The sequence below is a fragment of the Rhopalosiphum maidis genome, chromosome 4 (assembly GCF_003676215.2).
Source record: "Rhopalosiphum maidis isolate BTI-1 chromosome 4, ASM367621v3, whole genome shotgun sequence".
In the NCBI taxonomy this organism is placed as follows: domain Eukaryota; kingdom Metazoa; phylum Arthropoda; class Insecta; order Hemiptera; family Aphididae; genus Rhopalosiphum; species Rhopalosiphum maidis.
Window position 1 is genome coordinate 50,766,600 of NC_040880.1, and position 18,315 is coordinate 50,784,914.

General features: G+C 27.5%; 1 non-coding gene across 1 annotated transcript; it reads left to right on the forward strand.

Moving 5' to 3' along the window:
• The first annotated feature begins 12,923 nt into the window (after positions 1-12,923).
• LOC113559505 lies at positions 12,924-13,063 on the forward strand. Its single transcript, XR_003406005.1, has one exon. It is a non-coding gene; the product is annotated as a U4 spliceosomal RNA (small nuclear RNA).
• Positions 13,064-18,315: the final 5,252 nt, after the last annotated feature.

Sequence of the window (18,315 nt, forward strand, 5' to 3'; positions counted from 1 at the left end):
CATAATACGGATTAATTAGTTAAAAAATAGCAAAATAAAATATAGTATCATTAGGAGTGCTATTTAACTCAAATGTAAAGGCAACTACATCCTTATAATATGTTATTAGAGCACAAAGTACTGTATAATATATCATTCAAGAATCAAATAACGAATTTACTCGCGATATATTATATTAGACTTTTTTTGGAATGATGATTAATGACTTACTGTATAGCTCTGTATACCTACTATTATACCACATATAAAATAATACATTTTCCTGTGTTGTATTTACAGGGATTTGGAAAATAATTTAAAATATTATTATCTATTGAATAAGAACTATCTATATGACTTCCGTAGTATATTATTGTTACAAAATAAATGTTGAGAACACTTGAAAATATTATTTACTAAATAGTTAGGTACTCTTAATTTAAAAAATATTCGTACTTTACCTTATCATTTATATTCAAATATTATTATTAATTTATCGAATGGTGATCAAAACAATTATCAATCAAATTGTATTAAACGTAAGTCATTCCTCATAAAATAAATATTATTTATCCAGTACGATTTTGAAAATTAAAATTAAATTTCCAATGTTGACATTAAGTTTTTTTACAATTTATTCATCTACGTCAATAGGTTTAGAACAATAACAGTAAAATTAAATCTTCCACGATGTTTTTCTCGTATACTAAAAATAATATAAAAGTGTACAATATATATAGAATTAATTTATTTCAAAATAAATATTTCTTTTATTTTAAACTGTTGTTTCTCTTTCTCACTCATAACGATCATGCCAAAAATTATTTATAGTGAAAATTTACAGAAATATCTTAGCAAATAGGCCGTAGACAACGTTTTTCTTTGGCTTTAATTTTTATTAGTTATACAACTCATAAAATATATTTTAATTTATTATTATATATTTTATATACAAATACATTTAGATCTAGTGACAAATTTAAAGAATGTATACTTATTGAATTTCATGAATTTTTAATTTTATCAATTATGCCGTATACTTAGTCAAAGATTTCTTTGTCCAATATTGTATACAAAATAATAAATATCATATGTAATAATATATAATATGTGTATTATGATCCATTCATTCATTCACTGAAAATTATATGTAATGATTAATATTGATTGTATAAACTGTGAACTCAACTATGTAAATCAATTATATACCTAATATTGGTGTGCGTATATGAATATATATATATTTATATATCTACAATTATTACGACATAGGGTGTGCATGTATGTGTTAGTGGTCAGTATTATAATGAAGTTATCATCGTATAGTATATAATTATTATGTTTTATAAGTAAAACGCGTATACAACATGTTATCGGAATTTTCACATTCCCTTGAAGTTGTTTGCGCGAAGAAAATTGAAAACAAAACATACCTACCTACGTAACGTTGTGCATAATAATAAAATACATACCTAATAATATTTTGTACGAACATTTATTTAAGGAGAACATTATAATGTGCAAAATAATTTACCGAGGTCATATTATATACATTACACATTACCTACTACATACAATAATTAAAAAAACAACAATTAAATGTTTGGCGCCGTGGTATAAAGAAAGAAATTAGTTTTTTTTTTAAAAACGTATACATTCTACCGCCGATAACTCTGAAAGTGTAATTTAACAATCTGTTCAAAATACGATAACGTAATGACCGCGATGCTCTTGGTGAACTTGATAAAGTCAATGAGATCTAGACACACTACGCATATGCAGTGCAGGTATACATAATACGTGTGGTAGGTATATACTTAAAATATATAAAATAACCCAAATAAGGTATCTAATTTCGCACGTAGCAGAAATTATATGATGTAAAATTGACTCGCCTAGGTCACTGTCACGCAGACTTAATGGCGCGATTATACCAGGAAGGTTGGGATAGTCGATCACTGCAGGGGCTCCCAATATTTACCGACTAAGTGGTCCCGAAAAAATCAACAATCGCCTTTTCCGTACTTGATAAGTGATGATGAAAAATGTCACCAAAATCATGTTTTAATAAACGAAAAAAAATGTACTATATATGGTTAAATACTCAAATATTTATTATTATTGATAATAACTAAATAAAATTATCAAGAGTACGATGTAGAATAATAAATGGAATTAAGAAACTAGAGCATGACTGCATATATATTATATATTATTATCTATAATATCTGTGATTATCATTTAATGTGTAATCAAACCATTATTCTATGAATAGCGTAATCACTAGTCAGTGATGTGTATTGATACCAATTCGTGGTTCTGTATTTATGCTCTATACGCTATTTTCACGCTAGTTGACAATGATACAAATTGTAGGTATCATGTAGTCAAAAAAACATTTTCATTTCACTTAAGTACAAGTATGCTTTGTACATTAAGATGACTCGCATGCATTGTCTTCGTCTTACAAACGTACAAGGTAGGTACAACATAGCATTATAGCAAATTTACGTTCAGCAGGATCCATTTTATATTGTTAGTTGTAATATTAGAGTAAATTTACCTATTATCAAACTTAAAGGTATCCTATCTATGTTATCTAGGCCATCCGTAGGCTTTTATTGATATTTTATTTTTAAAACGAGTTATAACTATATAAAACATTACAACTTTAAAATACTTATTACTCGCTTTAAAATTAAAATATCAATAAAAGCCTATGAAATGCACTAGAATCTAGATAATGATCCATGCCTTTAATTTTGATAGTATAGGTAAATTTACTTTAATATTGAAGCTAATATCATTAAATGGATTCTGCTGAACGCAAAGAACTACCTAGCTTATCCATTGACAATATTCAAACGCTCCGTCGAGTTGTAGGTATACGACTTAATATCGTGTGAGTATTAAGTACCCATACATGATGTGTATATACGTATATAATATACGCGAATATACAGCCGGTGAGTCTGGTCGCGTATGTACAGGAACGCGCGAATAAACGTGCCAAGACGTGTACTAAATGGTGCGTCGAGCGGGAACGCGTGGCTGATGCAACAACACTTTCTCATTTCACCGAGGACAAAAAAAAAAAAAAATTAATTCAAACCCCTCCGTGTACCCACCTACACATGTGCGTCTGCAGAGTACAACAGACGACTCTCCGACATGTCCGTACAGGTCGCCGCGGACCCTATATTTTATATTTTTACTGCACATTATTATAATATTATACGCGGTCACAATAATATATAGGTAATATATTACATTATGCGCTGCAGCCGTACAGGTATTCTACTGTCGTTATAATAATATATTATATTGTTGTCTGCAGATGGTATCTATGTGCGTACACGTGCAGTGTAGAGCGTGTAGGGTGTGAGCGGCTCCGACGAGTGGAGATCACCTCCTCCGTAACTCTACATTCGTATGTGTGCCGACCCGGTCCCGTTCTATTCGGTTCACGGTTTACGTGTTAGCGAACGCATAAGGGTTATATAGATGTGTAACAGCGATAGCTATAGACATATATATATATATATATATACATATTATATTATATACGAGTATAATAATCTTGTCCTCGCTCGATTTTTTTCCTGCGTCGACGTTTGTGTATAAAATATATGAATATCTAATATTTAAACAAAAAATAAAATTACCCGCGAACGAGAGTTCAACTTTTCCCAGACATTTTTTTAACCTATATAAGGTAAAAAGAAAAATCATAAATGCATTTTATTCAAGTACACCGTGTTTGAAAACATTTACGTGATAGATTAAAAAATTTAAAAATAATATAGGTAAAATTTCGTTGACTTTTACATTTTTTTACTTATTTTCTTGTACAGATATTGGATTAGTTATCACAATGTAAGGTACATACCTAAAAATTCATATATGAATAAACATGTGTATATTGTGTGAATACATATTTATAATAATAAGAAAATAAATAAATAAAAAATAATTGTTTTTGGCACGCGAACCGATGCGGAAACGCCGAATCTTGCATACATGACGTATAATATGATAGGTTTGCAGTAGTACCTACAATCTACATTATTAATGCAGCAGTTATTATACGCCACAGAGCATGAATTCATGAGCATGATGTATTAAAACAATTGTTAAAAAAATTCGCGTACGACGTGGTTTTTTTACGCGTTCGGGAGAAATAGGTATACTTCGGGTGTATCTGCTTATTATATTATAATATTATAAATGCGACGGTGACGCGAAGTTATGATTGGGAAAAAACAGGAACCAGCAATTTATACAACAGTTAATATACACGAGTACTTATCTAGTGAAAATAGCAATTACAAACTCAGGTGTCGTCTTAAAATAAATTGTACAGCGAAACTGCATGCAGACATAGTGACTTAACGCGTATTGTTAAACGTGGAAATTTAGAGCCATTAACAACTGTAATTCATAGACAATCGACCAGTATAGGTACCCCCGAGTTAGCTAGTAATCCTTACATAGAGGTAGGTCAAAGAGTCAATAAGATCTTCGATGTTAAAACTGGACCGTTTTGGTGTCTACTAATAAATATTTAACTGAGATGCGATGCAGATGTATATAAATCACATATACTTTGAGTTTTGACAGTGTAATATTACATAATAACATACAATGAATAATATTCACAACAGTAAAAAAAGACATTAATGGTAAATGGTGTGCTTGGATTATGTCATTTTTTTTGTATTATAACATGATATAGCATTTGCGTCCATTTGTCGAGAAAATGGTATAGATATCTAATCGTACACATAAATAGGTACTTAATGATTATGGGTACTTGAGACTTCAAGAGTGTCTAATAAACATATTTACTTATTTCGATTTGTTTAAAGTTTGATAATAAGCTTTTAATTAATCCAAACTCTTACCCCTTCCTCTTTGGATTATAGCATACTGGACACTGGTATTGTGCGACACGTAATCATTTTTTATTTAACATTATGATTTATGACTATGCGATACGCGAATATTTTTAATTGCTTATAAAAACGATATTTTATAAAACAAACAGTTTTAGTTGGCATACTGTACATTACATACTACATAGGTTATAATATTACATTAATATTATCGATCTTTAATACTAAACAAGTAATTAATATTTATTTAATATATATTTTAAAATTATTTTATATTTAGATTATTTTCAGTTATCAAATAACTGACAATAAAATGTTTTTTTTTCAACTTAAGTAAACGAAACCACATCAGCAACTTAGGTATATTCACTTTTTATTTAAAATGAGATGCTTAACAGAAAATACAATTGATATTAAAAGCGAAAAATACAATTTAATATAAAAACGTGGGACGTGCCATGAATTATAATTTATTATCAGATTTGAAGAAATGTCTACTATAATAGAGCAAAACGAATTATAAATATTTTTTCCAATCATCCACAGTGTATACATCAGCTTCTAAAAGAAATGTTAATAATTTCAAAAAAAAAATTAGAATTCATAAAATATTTAAGTGATAAAAATATTGTTAGTTCAGAAAATTATATTAAAATTTGGCACTTGCTTATTAAATATGATATTAATATTAATGTTTTAAAGTTTAAACATTCAGTCTAAATTTAAAACCTTATCTCAGTTTTTCAAGAAAAGCTGAGCTCCCACCTAAGAATATCTAAATTATTAGATAATACTAATGTATTTACATTTTTATATATTATATTATAATTTTATCATTTAGTTTAATTTGAAAAAATAAATCGATTTTTAACTTTAATTAAATATGATAAACATATTTTTTAAATACAACTAAATATGTTGCTGTATGGTGCTGTTCTTCTTGCACATGCGTACTAACTAACGTGAAAAAACTACATGTGTATAATATAGAGAGAAAGATAACAGCTCACAATATTTAACCAGTTGTTGTTTATTTTTTTATAATTATTTAATGTAATATTTCGGCCAATAATATTACTATTATAAGTATCATTAGTTATTACTACAGAGTGATCGACAAGATTTGACGTTTTCAGGTTTTAATTGTATTAAAGAGGATGGACATCACCTACCTGACGTAATCTTTCACAATAAAATTGACAAATTTTTCAAATGGTATATAATTACAAACAACTTCGAGTATAATAAAATTTTAAATTTTCAATAAAAAATAACTGAGTACTGTTTATTTAAAAATTTCAGGTTCCCGTTGGTCTGTACACAGTATAATAAATAAATCATTTTTGAAAATTATAAACTGATATATATATATATATATATATAAACGCAAAACTTTGCGTATAAAAACAAAATTTTGCGAAAAATTTGTCACGCAATAATTTTTAAAAATATATCTTATATTTACAATATTAATTAATAATTAGTTCAAAATAAACTGGGGAGAGGTAGCGATAGTTTAAGGGATGGTAGTGCTAACCTAACGCTAAACAACCACTGGCACTTCCTTATACGTTTCAATGATATATTTATTTATGTATTTTATGCATCCTTGTGAATAATACAATTATAATTCACCCTCATGGCCACACGTATTATCAAATTGTAAAAATAATATTTTAAAACGTTCTGAATGTCTTATAACAACTATATAAATAGATTATTTTTCTTTTAGATTTAATCGAATAAATATTAAAACAGTACGCAAAAACATTAAACCACAGAGAGAAAAAATTAACAGTCTTTTATTGAATGACTGCAAATAACGCCTTCAGACCATAATCTTAGAAAAATAAAATATATTGTATTTTCTTACGTGTTTAATTTGGATGAGAATTCTGGTCGTATGCCCTATTCGAATGTACTATTTATTAATACGATATTAAGTTAAGAAAAAATCTCAGTCCCCGGGCACTGCAGTGGTTAGAGAAATTAAAGACTGTTTGCTGGTTTTCACGCCAAGCGTACATATACAGACAGAGATAACTTCCGTGTCACGAATTTGTAGATAAAACAACTTGATGGTTATGTATAAGTACGAATGTTCAACGAGTGTATTATTATAATTATATTATATTATGTAATTATTTATGATTACCAAACGTGAAACAGTTATATTAATTATTGTATGTAAGAATTCGTTTTTTATTGAGATATCAGTGGACAGTGGTAATTGGCAAGTACGAATTTTCTATGTGTCACCGACCAGGGTGAGTCAATGTATAATAGACAGTATATGCCTACCTATAAATTCCTAAAATGTAATATCTAGGTACTTAGACATTAACAGTTTTAGGTTTTGTATAATTATACTTATGCATATAATATAATAATCAATGCTGTACTAATAATACATATCTTAAAATATAATGTATTTACCTAAATTAAACGAGTAAATAAATTGATTAAAAAGTGGTTATTATTTTAATGACGAATAAAATATGTTCCAAAAAAACAATTAATTTTATAATTTAACTATTTTTTCCCGATCAATCTATATAGATTTTGTTATATTTTAATAATATAGATAATGGAAATGACGATATTTAATAAGGGACTAAAGTACATTTTGGTCGATGTTCTTGATACTGCATAATAAATACGCATATTTTCAGGTGCGAATTACTGGATCCGCGCCTGCATATTTTGATTTGATTTTGAATTAAAAATAACATAGTATGTTTGTAATACAAAACTATAAATCGTAGGTATTCTTAATAAATTTTATTAATTTATTAAGTGAAAAATAAACTATATTATTACAACAATATATATATATATATATATATTATTACAACAATATATATATATATATTTTTTTTTTAAGTTAATATTTGATAATATTTTTACATAATAATAGATTGAATCTATAGTTACTAAAATATTTATTGATCATAATCCTTTTTGGTCATTTAAAATTGCAAGTATCACGAATTAATTGTTTTGGTAAAAAAGTATTTGCTGTATTTATGATTGATAATGATATAGTAGTAACACTTATAATTACTGTATCATAAGCATAACTAATATAAATAGTTTATAAATCGTAAAATGTATGTACCAAGTATCTACTGCAGGCATATCATATTATAGGTTTTGGTTACATCATTTTTTTTGTCCCGAGGCAATAAATTACAGGCAATATGTTGAATCTATCAATAAATAAAAATTATTATTTTCAGAGAGCGAAGAGAGAGTTTTATTTAACGATTTTCAATTAAGTCCTCCGTGGGCATTACAATTTTACACCTAAGGCTTGGGTATTTCCTTACTTCGTCATGCCGAATACTTGATACCTACTCAGTTTTAATCACGTGTTAGCTATTGAATTATACCTAGTAGTTATTTTAAATATTGTGCACTTAACTATCAAAGATCAAACACTCAATACTTGTTGCAGTTTGTAAATAATGCACTAATGCACAATGAGCATATCTAGCAACGTCAAAACGATATCAAGTATAAAGAAGAAATTAAAAAACGTAGCATAAAAAAAATATTATATTTAAAAAGATAAATCTTAACGTTGAGATATTTCTTCTAAGTAGCTAAAGTATTTAAAATATTAAATTTATACGTTACAACGTATTATTTGTATAATATTATATTAGCACATTTAAGAAAAAATACAGTCTAAAATATTATAAGATAATTAAAATAAATTTTGATTTTAAATGGATCGAATGTTTTTGTAAAACATGGTGCGTAAACAAATAGAATAAGTGTACATACTTATTATCTTGCTGTATTATCATTTAACCTTGATGATAATTGGAGGTAAATTTATAAAAATGATCAAGATCTTATATACAAAAGTAACGATGGTTCGATGTACTGATCCTTAGTCTGTAACCGCATGTAGATATATATCTACATATATGAAAATCTATATGTATTAATCAAAGATTTTAAGTAGAAAAAAAAATCAATTTTTAAGTTATATTATAATATATTTATACTTTTTTTAATTTTTAAATAAATTAAAATAATAACTTAGTAAGTAATTAATTATATTTATACAATTTTTTTCATTTTTACCAATACCCAGCCAAATTTAAGTGATTTTTCAAATGAAATATCCTATAATGTTTAACGGTGTCGCTCCATTACGTCCTATTCTCCTATTTATTGTTCACACTGTTTGGTATGTACTATGTTCTAATAATAGGAATACATAATTACACTGATTACATACATATTGTTTATATTACTATAATATAGTACTATACTATACTATATCATATAATACGTATAATGTATATTGATAAACACATGAATCAATGATCTACACATAAATAATATGTATTATATTATATATCCATCTAATAAATAAACTATAATATTCAAGTATTGAAAATTAATAAACCGATGATATAATTGATTTATAATATGTACCTGTTTAAAAAAAATACAAAATAACATAATGCAACAGAAGGAACATTTTAATATGTATAACTTATAGGCAGATAACATTTGCATTTTTTTTTTACAATTTTTCCAAGTTCTATATTTTAATATCATATTTTATAAACAATTTATTACGTTATTAACAATATTGATATATTATGGGTGTAACCATTAACCAGGAAATATTTTATAATGAAAATAATATGTAATTATAGATATTACAACGATGACTGTATAACTATTATTTATTTCACTTTCACAGTTTCGCGTGATGACAATTATCTATACAATGATACCAAATTTATAATTTATACCATTCATATATAATTATTACTTTTATTTCAGTTTATAAATAATTGATCATGTTTCAATGTTTGTTTTCTTTTGTATATATAATTATTATGATAGATGTTAGATGTATAAATGCTCTTAATTTTTTTTTTAACTTTAAAAAATCTTTCGCTAAGTGAAATGCTAACTTTAAAATAATACTTTAATAAAATATTTCAATAGCAATCAAGAGCTATAAAAAATAAAGGAACAACAATAATTTAAACTGATTTTATTGAATATTTGATTGAAATAATGTTAAGTAATTTAACATTTTTATACGACGAAAATCCTGCTTATACTTGTTGTATACCTACTGTATAGTTTCTGTATTGAAATATTCAAATAATTAATTGGTAGGTACACGTGGCAGCGTTATCAGACCACTTAAATGACATAATAAAAATAACCAAACATTTATTTTAATTTTTATTTCATAATATAAAACTATTTTTAAAATATTAATTAAAATGGTGCGCAATAAAAAATATTTATAATCTGACTTAAATACGTTTTAATAATTGATACCAAGTTTTAAAATAAAAATATTAAATTTTGATAGGATAAAATATATTTCATATACATTTTATCTACAGTTCTATACTTTATGCTAGAGTATAATATAGTCTGTATCTATAATAATTCTATCGAAAATATTTAAATGTTTAATATAAGTAGTATTACGCTCATTATGTTAAAAATTTGGTTATATTATTTATTGCAACTCATCTCGTGGAAATAACAAAACGGTAAATATGACCACTTATTAAAATAATAGGATTAACTGTAAATTTTAATATATGTAATCAAAAATTACCTACTAAAATAAAGCTATATACGCATAACTTTCAAATGGACAAATATATAAAAATAAATCATCGTCTTAGTCCATCATTATAATATATACCTAGTATTATAGGAATTTTAACTACTATTTTAATAATCTATAAAAAAAATCATTATTAAAAATTCAAACTAAGTACCTTATAGGTATAGATTACATAGACACTTATCATAATATCTAACCGTTTTAACTTACATGCTTACGTCGCATTATAATACGATATTGTAGTATGACAGATTTTATTATAAATTAGAATACCTACAATACTCGGTGTTTATCTTATAGTCGATATATTTAGAAAACTGTAATATCAGTATGATGTATTATCGTCATTTTAACGATATTTAATAGTAATAATATGCAATTATAGTGTATGGTGTATTAAACTATTAACCGTACACACCATAATATATTATGAATTTTAATGTTGGTCATAGATTAAATATGTATAATATAAATTGTATATAATTAATCTATATTTTGGTATACAAACGTATATGTTCACTAATTTTAGGTACAACTTTATATGGGTAGACTATATAACTTCAAATTTCAAGAACCGCTGTTTGCTATCATAGTGTTAACCCTTTCACTGTTATGGACGTACATACGTGTCCTATCATTTTAAAAATTAACAAAAGCTGTTAACGATAATGTGATAATATCATTAAATGGTAAAAAATAAGACGAATTTAAAGAGACAATAAAAAAAAATATATGATAAATATTAAAAAAGTTATAAGCGAAATAAATTATTTGATTTTCCATGGTTCCCAAATTGTCATTATTTGATAAACTGAAATAATAGTTCATTATCGACTATTCGGGAACTTACTTAATTAACTAATATAATATCTGCTAAAAAAGTTACTAGAAATTTTTTTTATTTATTGATAGTTATTATTTAAACTATAACAATATTTAAAACAATACGAAAAAAAAATATTTAAAAATAAAATTTAATCCCAGCACAGTGCTGTGAACTGGGAAAAAATAATTCAGCAGGGAAAGGGTTAACGATATAGATATTTATTATCGGTAAATTATTTGAGGGGTAGAAGAGCTTCATTTTCTCTAACACACCGGTGAAAGATTTTTATTATATTTTCCCTTTACTCTCTCTCAAATAAATAGTACACCGTGTTTATTACTGAGGCAATGACACTTTGGCACTTATTTAGGCTAATACGGTAAGATATTACTGATTCGTTTAGATAATACGAATGCGGATACGACGTGTTTTATCAATCAACGATCGCGATTTCACTGGTACGGGTACATTTTCTACTAAATATTTAAGTACACCTGTCACCCATTAACAAGCGGAATGTGGATTGTGCACTAGTAAATAGTACGGTTTGATTGGTTAATCGGGTTTGATAAACCGTCATGGCATTTGATCGTTTTCGAACATTGTAATAATAACGATCACTATATAACGATGGGAGGCATTTAAAAAGCAATACACAACAAGTGGGTCACAAGTGCCCCCCGTACAATAAGTGCTGTAACGGTAGGTAGGTCACAAATCGTGATTACTGATATAATACATCACAGTGAAGGTATTATACACTCCTACCGCAGTGAAATTAATATGATTGTTATTATTATCATTAATTAAATAGCTATTATCCGAGATCGCCAATTCGGGCTGTAAACACTAAATAATAGGTACAATACGTACATTTTCGTTGTTATAGTATAGTACTAAAATCTTTTTTTCGCTTCCGAAAAGGTGTTTTGAATATTAATAATAACATTAAAATAAAATGAGGTATAGTACCCACCATGTGTCAATTAAATTAACCTGTTCGCTACTGGTAAAAACGATTCGACACAAAACGCCTTTACATCGAACCGATTGACAGTATCGTTCGCGTAGTCGTACAATAGGACTGTAACCGAATGTGTACAATATATTATATTGTTTACTATTATTAAAATTATCATCGTATGGTAATTTCATTGTTTTAACAACAACAACAACAACAACAATAATAATATTATTGTGCGTAAATCGAAAACCGATCGTTTCGGCGGGTGAACGATTACGATAACCTTTGCTAATCGTCCGCGTCGGTGGCGGCGACGGTGGTGTCGGCGGAGACGAAAACGGTCGTCCCGAACGAGTACGCGCTAATTTTTGCCGATAGATGTCGTTGCTGAGTGACGCGTTTGTGGTCGTCGTGCGGGACGCGCGAAACGCCGACCGCCGGCGACCAACGCGCACCACCCGATACGGTCGGCTGCTTGCTTGACAAGTGAGCGTCTGGTTTCCGGCGTGCGGTCCGCTCGGCGGATGTACCGGACGCGTGCCGAACTTCGAAACCCGTGTACGGCCGACCGGACGTCCGCACGCCGCGCCCGGGTTCCGCACTAGACTTATACGGGCGGCATCCAGCGAATTCTTTAGCTTTGCGCAGTGGCGATATCGTAACCAATGAGGTTCATCCGAGGTGCGATTATTGCTAGTTGAAAACTTTAACCAATACCCCGCCATGTGGACATGAAACACTGTCCGCGTAGGCAATTTTTAGAAGCCCTAACGGGCTCATTTCGGCGTTAGCCATAAATCATGAATGCTCTCTCTCCCTTTCTTAGGACAAGTCCGCGTCTCGTTAATTCCTCACTCTAGGACAGCATCGAGTTGCGTGTGTGAATTTTTTTTATCATCCCTCACCCGCTCGCATAGTCGCATTTACTGAGTTTCATCTCGGAGGAGACGATTCGAACGACCGTCTTTCCGGTTTTTACTTACGTCTAATAATTGATTCCATTTATTTTTGTTGATAATATGTTATGTCATATTGTCTGGAATTGAGGGTTATAAATGATATCGGCTAATTATTAACTTAGACGTTCCTAATATTATGATACTTGATGTTGTTGTACTGCCATCGAATGTCTGCTTGCGTACGCTGACCACACGTGAATACGCGATACTCGTGATACGTCATGTTGCGGGTATTTTCATCATGTTTTGACGATTGTAATAATAATTAATCTGTAATCGGACGGTTTTAATACCTATACGTCTTTATCGGTGTTTGGTTATCAATTATAATAGATACGTCATATTGAAACGCGTTGTACATTTTTCATTATAATTAATAATTATTGTATGCAATAGGTACAATATAGTATATTGTTATATGCAATGGGCTGCTTATGTTTTTGGAATACCGATTTGGAAAAAAAAATCTCACTTAGTGCTTATCAATATAGATCGATCTTTAGAGTAATAGCTTTTTAAGGTCGTTTTATCATTGGCCCCTGTCCTGTTGTACCTATAATAGGATACACCGCAGTTGCTTTGCGTATTTGCATTCACACTTGAGTTATAATATATTACATGGGCTGATTTATTTTTATCGTGTACGATAAAAATAACTTATTTAGGTTTATATACCAATATAATATAATATATACATACAATACCTATGGTTATTGTTTTTAGGATAATAATTGGTAAAATATATTTGAATCATGAAAAAATACACAGTAAGTTATAATACTAAGTGTTTTAGTGTGATGTAGTGTATGCAATTTAAAGTTAAATAGAACCTTAGTTAAAGAAAATCAAATAATATGCCTAAAATTATGTTAATAGAAAAAAATAAAAAATCGCGTTTATCTTGTTTAATGCACATACTACACACACACTCGGTGACCGGTACACCTAAGATAGAATTTAAGTATAATACATTCTATATAGACTATATAATACTATATAGAGCGAGTATGGTGTTTTTGACGTATATAATGGGAAGGGGAGAGGAAATTATTATTTTTATATGTACCTTCAAATTAAAAATTTTTTAAACAAAAATATTTAAAGAAATCAATGTAGTTATATCATCTACAAAAATAAATATAGGTGAATGGAGGAAAATGCTCCCATCAGTCATCACTTATCAAATACGTAGTCTTTCAGTATTTTATTATAAACTCATTACTCGTATTCACGTGGACACAATAATAGTCAGACTATAATATTATGTAAAAGCAAGAGCGCATCACTCTGGACAAGTTAGAGTGCAGGTAAAAAGCTATGTATGATGAATCCTTTCATTCTATAATACCAGGGTAAACAATTTTTTATTCTATATGATAACATTTATAATATAGATAGCCGGTGGATATATTTTATGTTTACACAGTTTACAGGACTGTCTTTATTGTTAAACAATAATTTATTAGGTAACTTTTTTTTTTTAGATAAAATTACAATATAGGAATAAATATTTTTCTGTACAATAGGTCATGGATTAAAATTACCTTTACCATTATTCCCTGTAGTTTTGTTGATAAAATTTCGTTGATAACATTCCACCAATTTATCATCAAAATAATATAATTATTATCAATATATGGCTAGAATTTGATGCCTAAAAAATTAAGAAAATTCCTTATAATTAAAATGCATTATTCCTCTAAAATTAATTGAAACGCTTGAAATGTACTATAAAACGAAAATCATGACAAAAATATAAGTATACTAAATCTTTAAAAATGTAATATGATGGTTTTTATACGAAAATATTTAGTACAATATTTTGAATTAACTGATTTGATGATTCTGAATTGGATTTAAGTGCTTTCGTCAGATACATTTTTTTCTGTGTACTTTATTAGGTAATTACGCAGGTATATAGTCTACAGAAAAAATATATCTGAAAAAAACATTTCTGGTAAATAAGAAATCAAAGCAGACAGAAAAAAATATCTGTTCTAGATTAGTTGTAAATGTAATAAGACTATTAAAAAAAAAAAAAAAAATACAGCAGGAATATAATAGAAAAATTATAAAAATATTTTTTTTTTAAATAAAAGTTATTCTATTTAAACATTTTTTTTTTTTATATTAAGTTTGTTAATACGTTATATTTTTGTTGGTTTTTTCTGATTGGTGGTTGAATATTAATGTCGTTAAGTTCTAGCTATGCTTTATTATCTCCTATACTTCAAGTTTAATTTCATTAATAAGTTCTCAAACCGTGTTTATGACCTACAAAATTAGTAGATGTATTGTTCCAACTATACAAATAAAAAATAAAAAATAAATAAATTAAATACAAAATTTGTATTACGAATTTTGCATATACCTATAGGTATAATATAGATCACAACTCACAGTCTACAAAAGGAATTTTAAACAGGTGTCGTAGCACGTTTGGTGGGTACACAATATATAAAACGAGTATAATAACAATTATTAACAAATGTGTAACTTGTGTAAGCACAGATAACAGGATGAATATCGAATGACAGTTGAACAATCAAGTTACAGAAAATTACGCGATATATAATTCAAATTATTGCAAATTATAATTCAAAAATTGAAAACGGGTTGCTATGAATGCTGTAATATGAGTATATATATTTTTTTGTTGATATATTTTCCTACTTAAACGTTGACTACATATAAAACGTGTAGTTTCAAAATCAGCCAAAAGAAAATTGTTTGAAAACTGGTTTTTTCGCATTTTCTAAATGGTCACACTGTATTACAAGTGCTGTAAAAATATTGAACATCAAAAAAGGCTATAACTGGTCTAAACTGGCCATGGAAAATTGTAATTGGTATCTAAATCACCCATCTAATGATATTGTTTTTTGTTGTTCCTGAAAATTTTCAAAAAATGGTTATGGCTGGTTTTGAAATTACACGCTTCGTATTTGATATTTTCCCTGAAATGTAGGTACATATTATTGTCTAAATTTTATTGGTTATATAGAATTTAAAATGTAAAATAAGGTCATTTTTAATTGCAATAGTAGAAATAGGAGAATGTGTATAACACTTCGTTAGAATCTTCAAAATATTTTGAATTTGACTTTTTGTATAAAATTGTTATACTTTAAAAATTTTAGTTATCTATTTAAATTCCAGCTCCACTATTATATTATAGTTATCATAAAATACATTTTTCTCGTTGTACTCTCCTTACTCGCCGTAGAATTCTTACGACAAACACATTGTTGTCTACACTCCAACACAATGTGATTTAACTGTACAGCCTATAACATAATATAATTAATTTACTATTCACAAGTACTTAACAATGGTAAAAAAATCGCAAGCGTTAGATAATAATAATTTGTAGATGGTTCAAAAGTGTAAAACATGGTAGTAAAGGTTATTATAATATAGTGTTATTATACGTTTTACTAAAGATTTAGCGAAGTCTTAGCTCAAAACAAAGCTGTTACAATATCTTCTCTACATATAGTTTATTGTGACAGTTTATAAATATTTTTATACTATTTTATTATTACATTATTCAGTGAAGATACGCAGGTATCTAAATCACTAGTGATATAAATGGCTGGACGGTTTAGAGTGTTAGACAACGTCTTGTTATAGTAAGACTACAATGATTTGAATGTAATATAATATGATGCGTATTACGACTGGGCTTTATCCATGTAAAGTAGATGGAAAATGTATTATTAAGCCTCGTAAATAGGCATTATGGTAGTGACCACAGAACAACGTACCAGATGTAAAGCTAGGCATGATTTTAAATTCCCTGAGTTTTCAAAATAAATTTAACTAAGAGTTCTTATTTGATTTTTGAGCGAAATCAGTTTTTATCAATTTATAAAAATATAAATTTTATAATATTGTCATCAGCAGATTACTAAATTATCTAGTTGATATTTTTAACTTAGCATCGTTAACCCTTATCAGTTACCAAATTTTAATAGATATGCATCTTGGTTTTATTAGAAGACCATAATGTGTACCTTTAGATCATACAATACTAAACTAAAACGACATTTGGCCTCGTCTGTGACTATTGCGAACTTGCAATTGCATGTATATAAGTATATAACAATACTTTTATGCAATATTTTTATTTTATTATAATTTATAGCCACTAAGTCATGGCTAAGACTAGCCAGTCTAGTGTTATAGCCTAAGAATATTGTATACATTTTACAATAGGTTATTTTGTAATACATCTATATATTTTTGCTTATTACTTTAAAAACTGAAACACTTGAAACTATTTAAAAAATGGTAAGTACAATAATTAATTTAAAAAAATAGAAGTATAGATATTAGATAAGTAAAACATAATTTGATTGATTTAAATTATTAAAGACAAAAACAACTTAATAGATAATTCAAATTTGTATACTTTATTCGGACATTTTTTCAGATTTTTTGAAATAATTGATTTTAATTGATTTGAATTAAGGAATTTTTAAATATTTTATTCGATGAATTTGAATTTTTATTTTAAAAATAAATTGTTTCAGGATTTGACCCAGCTTTATTAAAATGGATGGATGTTGTGCTGAAAGGTTAAGAAATTATAGATTTTTGAGTGAGAAAGATGAAAGATTATTTTGGTGGGCTTGCAATATCTATTAAATTGTCTCATTCCAAACACGCTTTTAGGTATATTATATTATATTTATTTAGTCACAAAATGTCAACACATGAAGAAATTCGTTTGAGATTTTTCGTTAGTACGATACAAAACATTAAAATAATTAAATAATAATAGTCTCAAATGTAGTTAATAATAATTACTATTAGTATTATTATTACGCAATTTAATATTAACTAACGTAATCGTTTGCACTGTAAATCGAATACTGATTTCCCTTAACCTCATATATTCCAATTAATATAATATCTATATTCTACGGGTTTATGTAGGCACTTAAAGCAGACTTGATAATTTTTCAACTTAGAAATTATAATAAAATACAACAACGTTTAGGTAATGAACTAAATTTGTATCGTAAGTTTATATTTGGTCAATCGTATTTTCTCATATTATTATA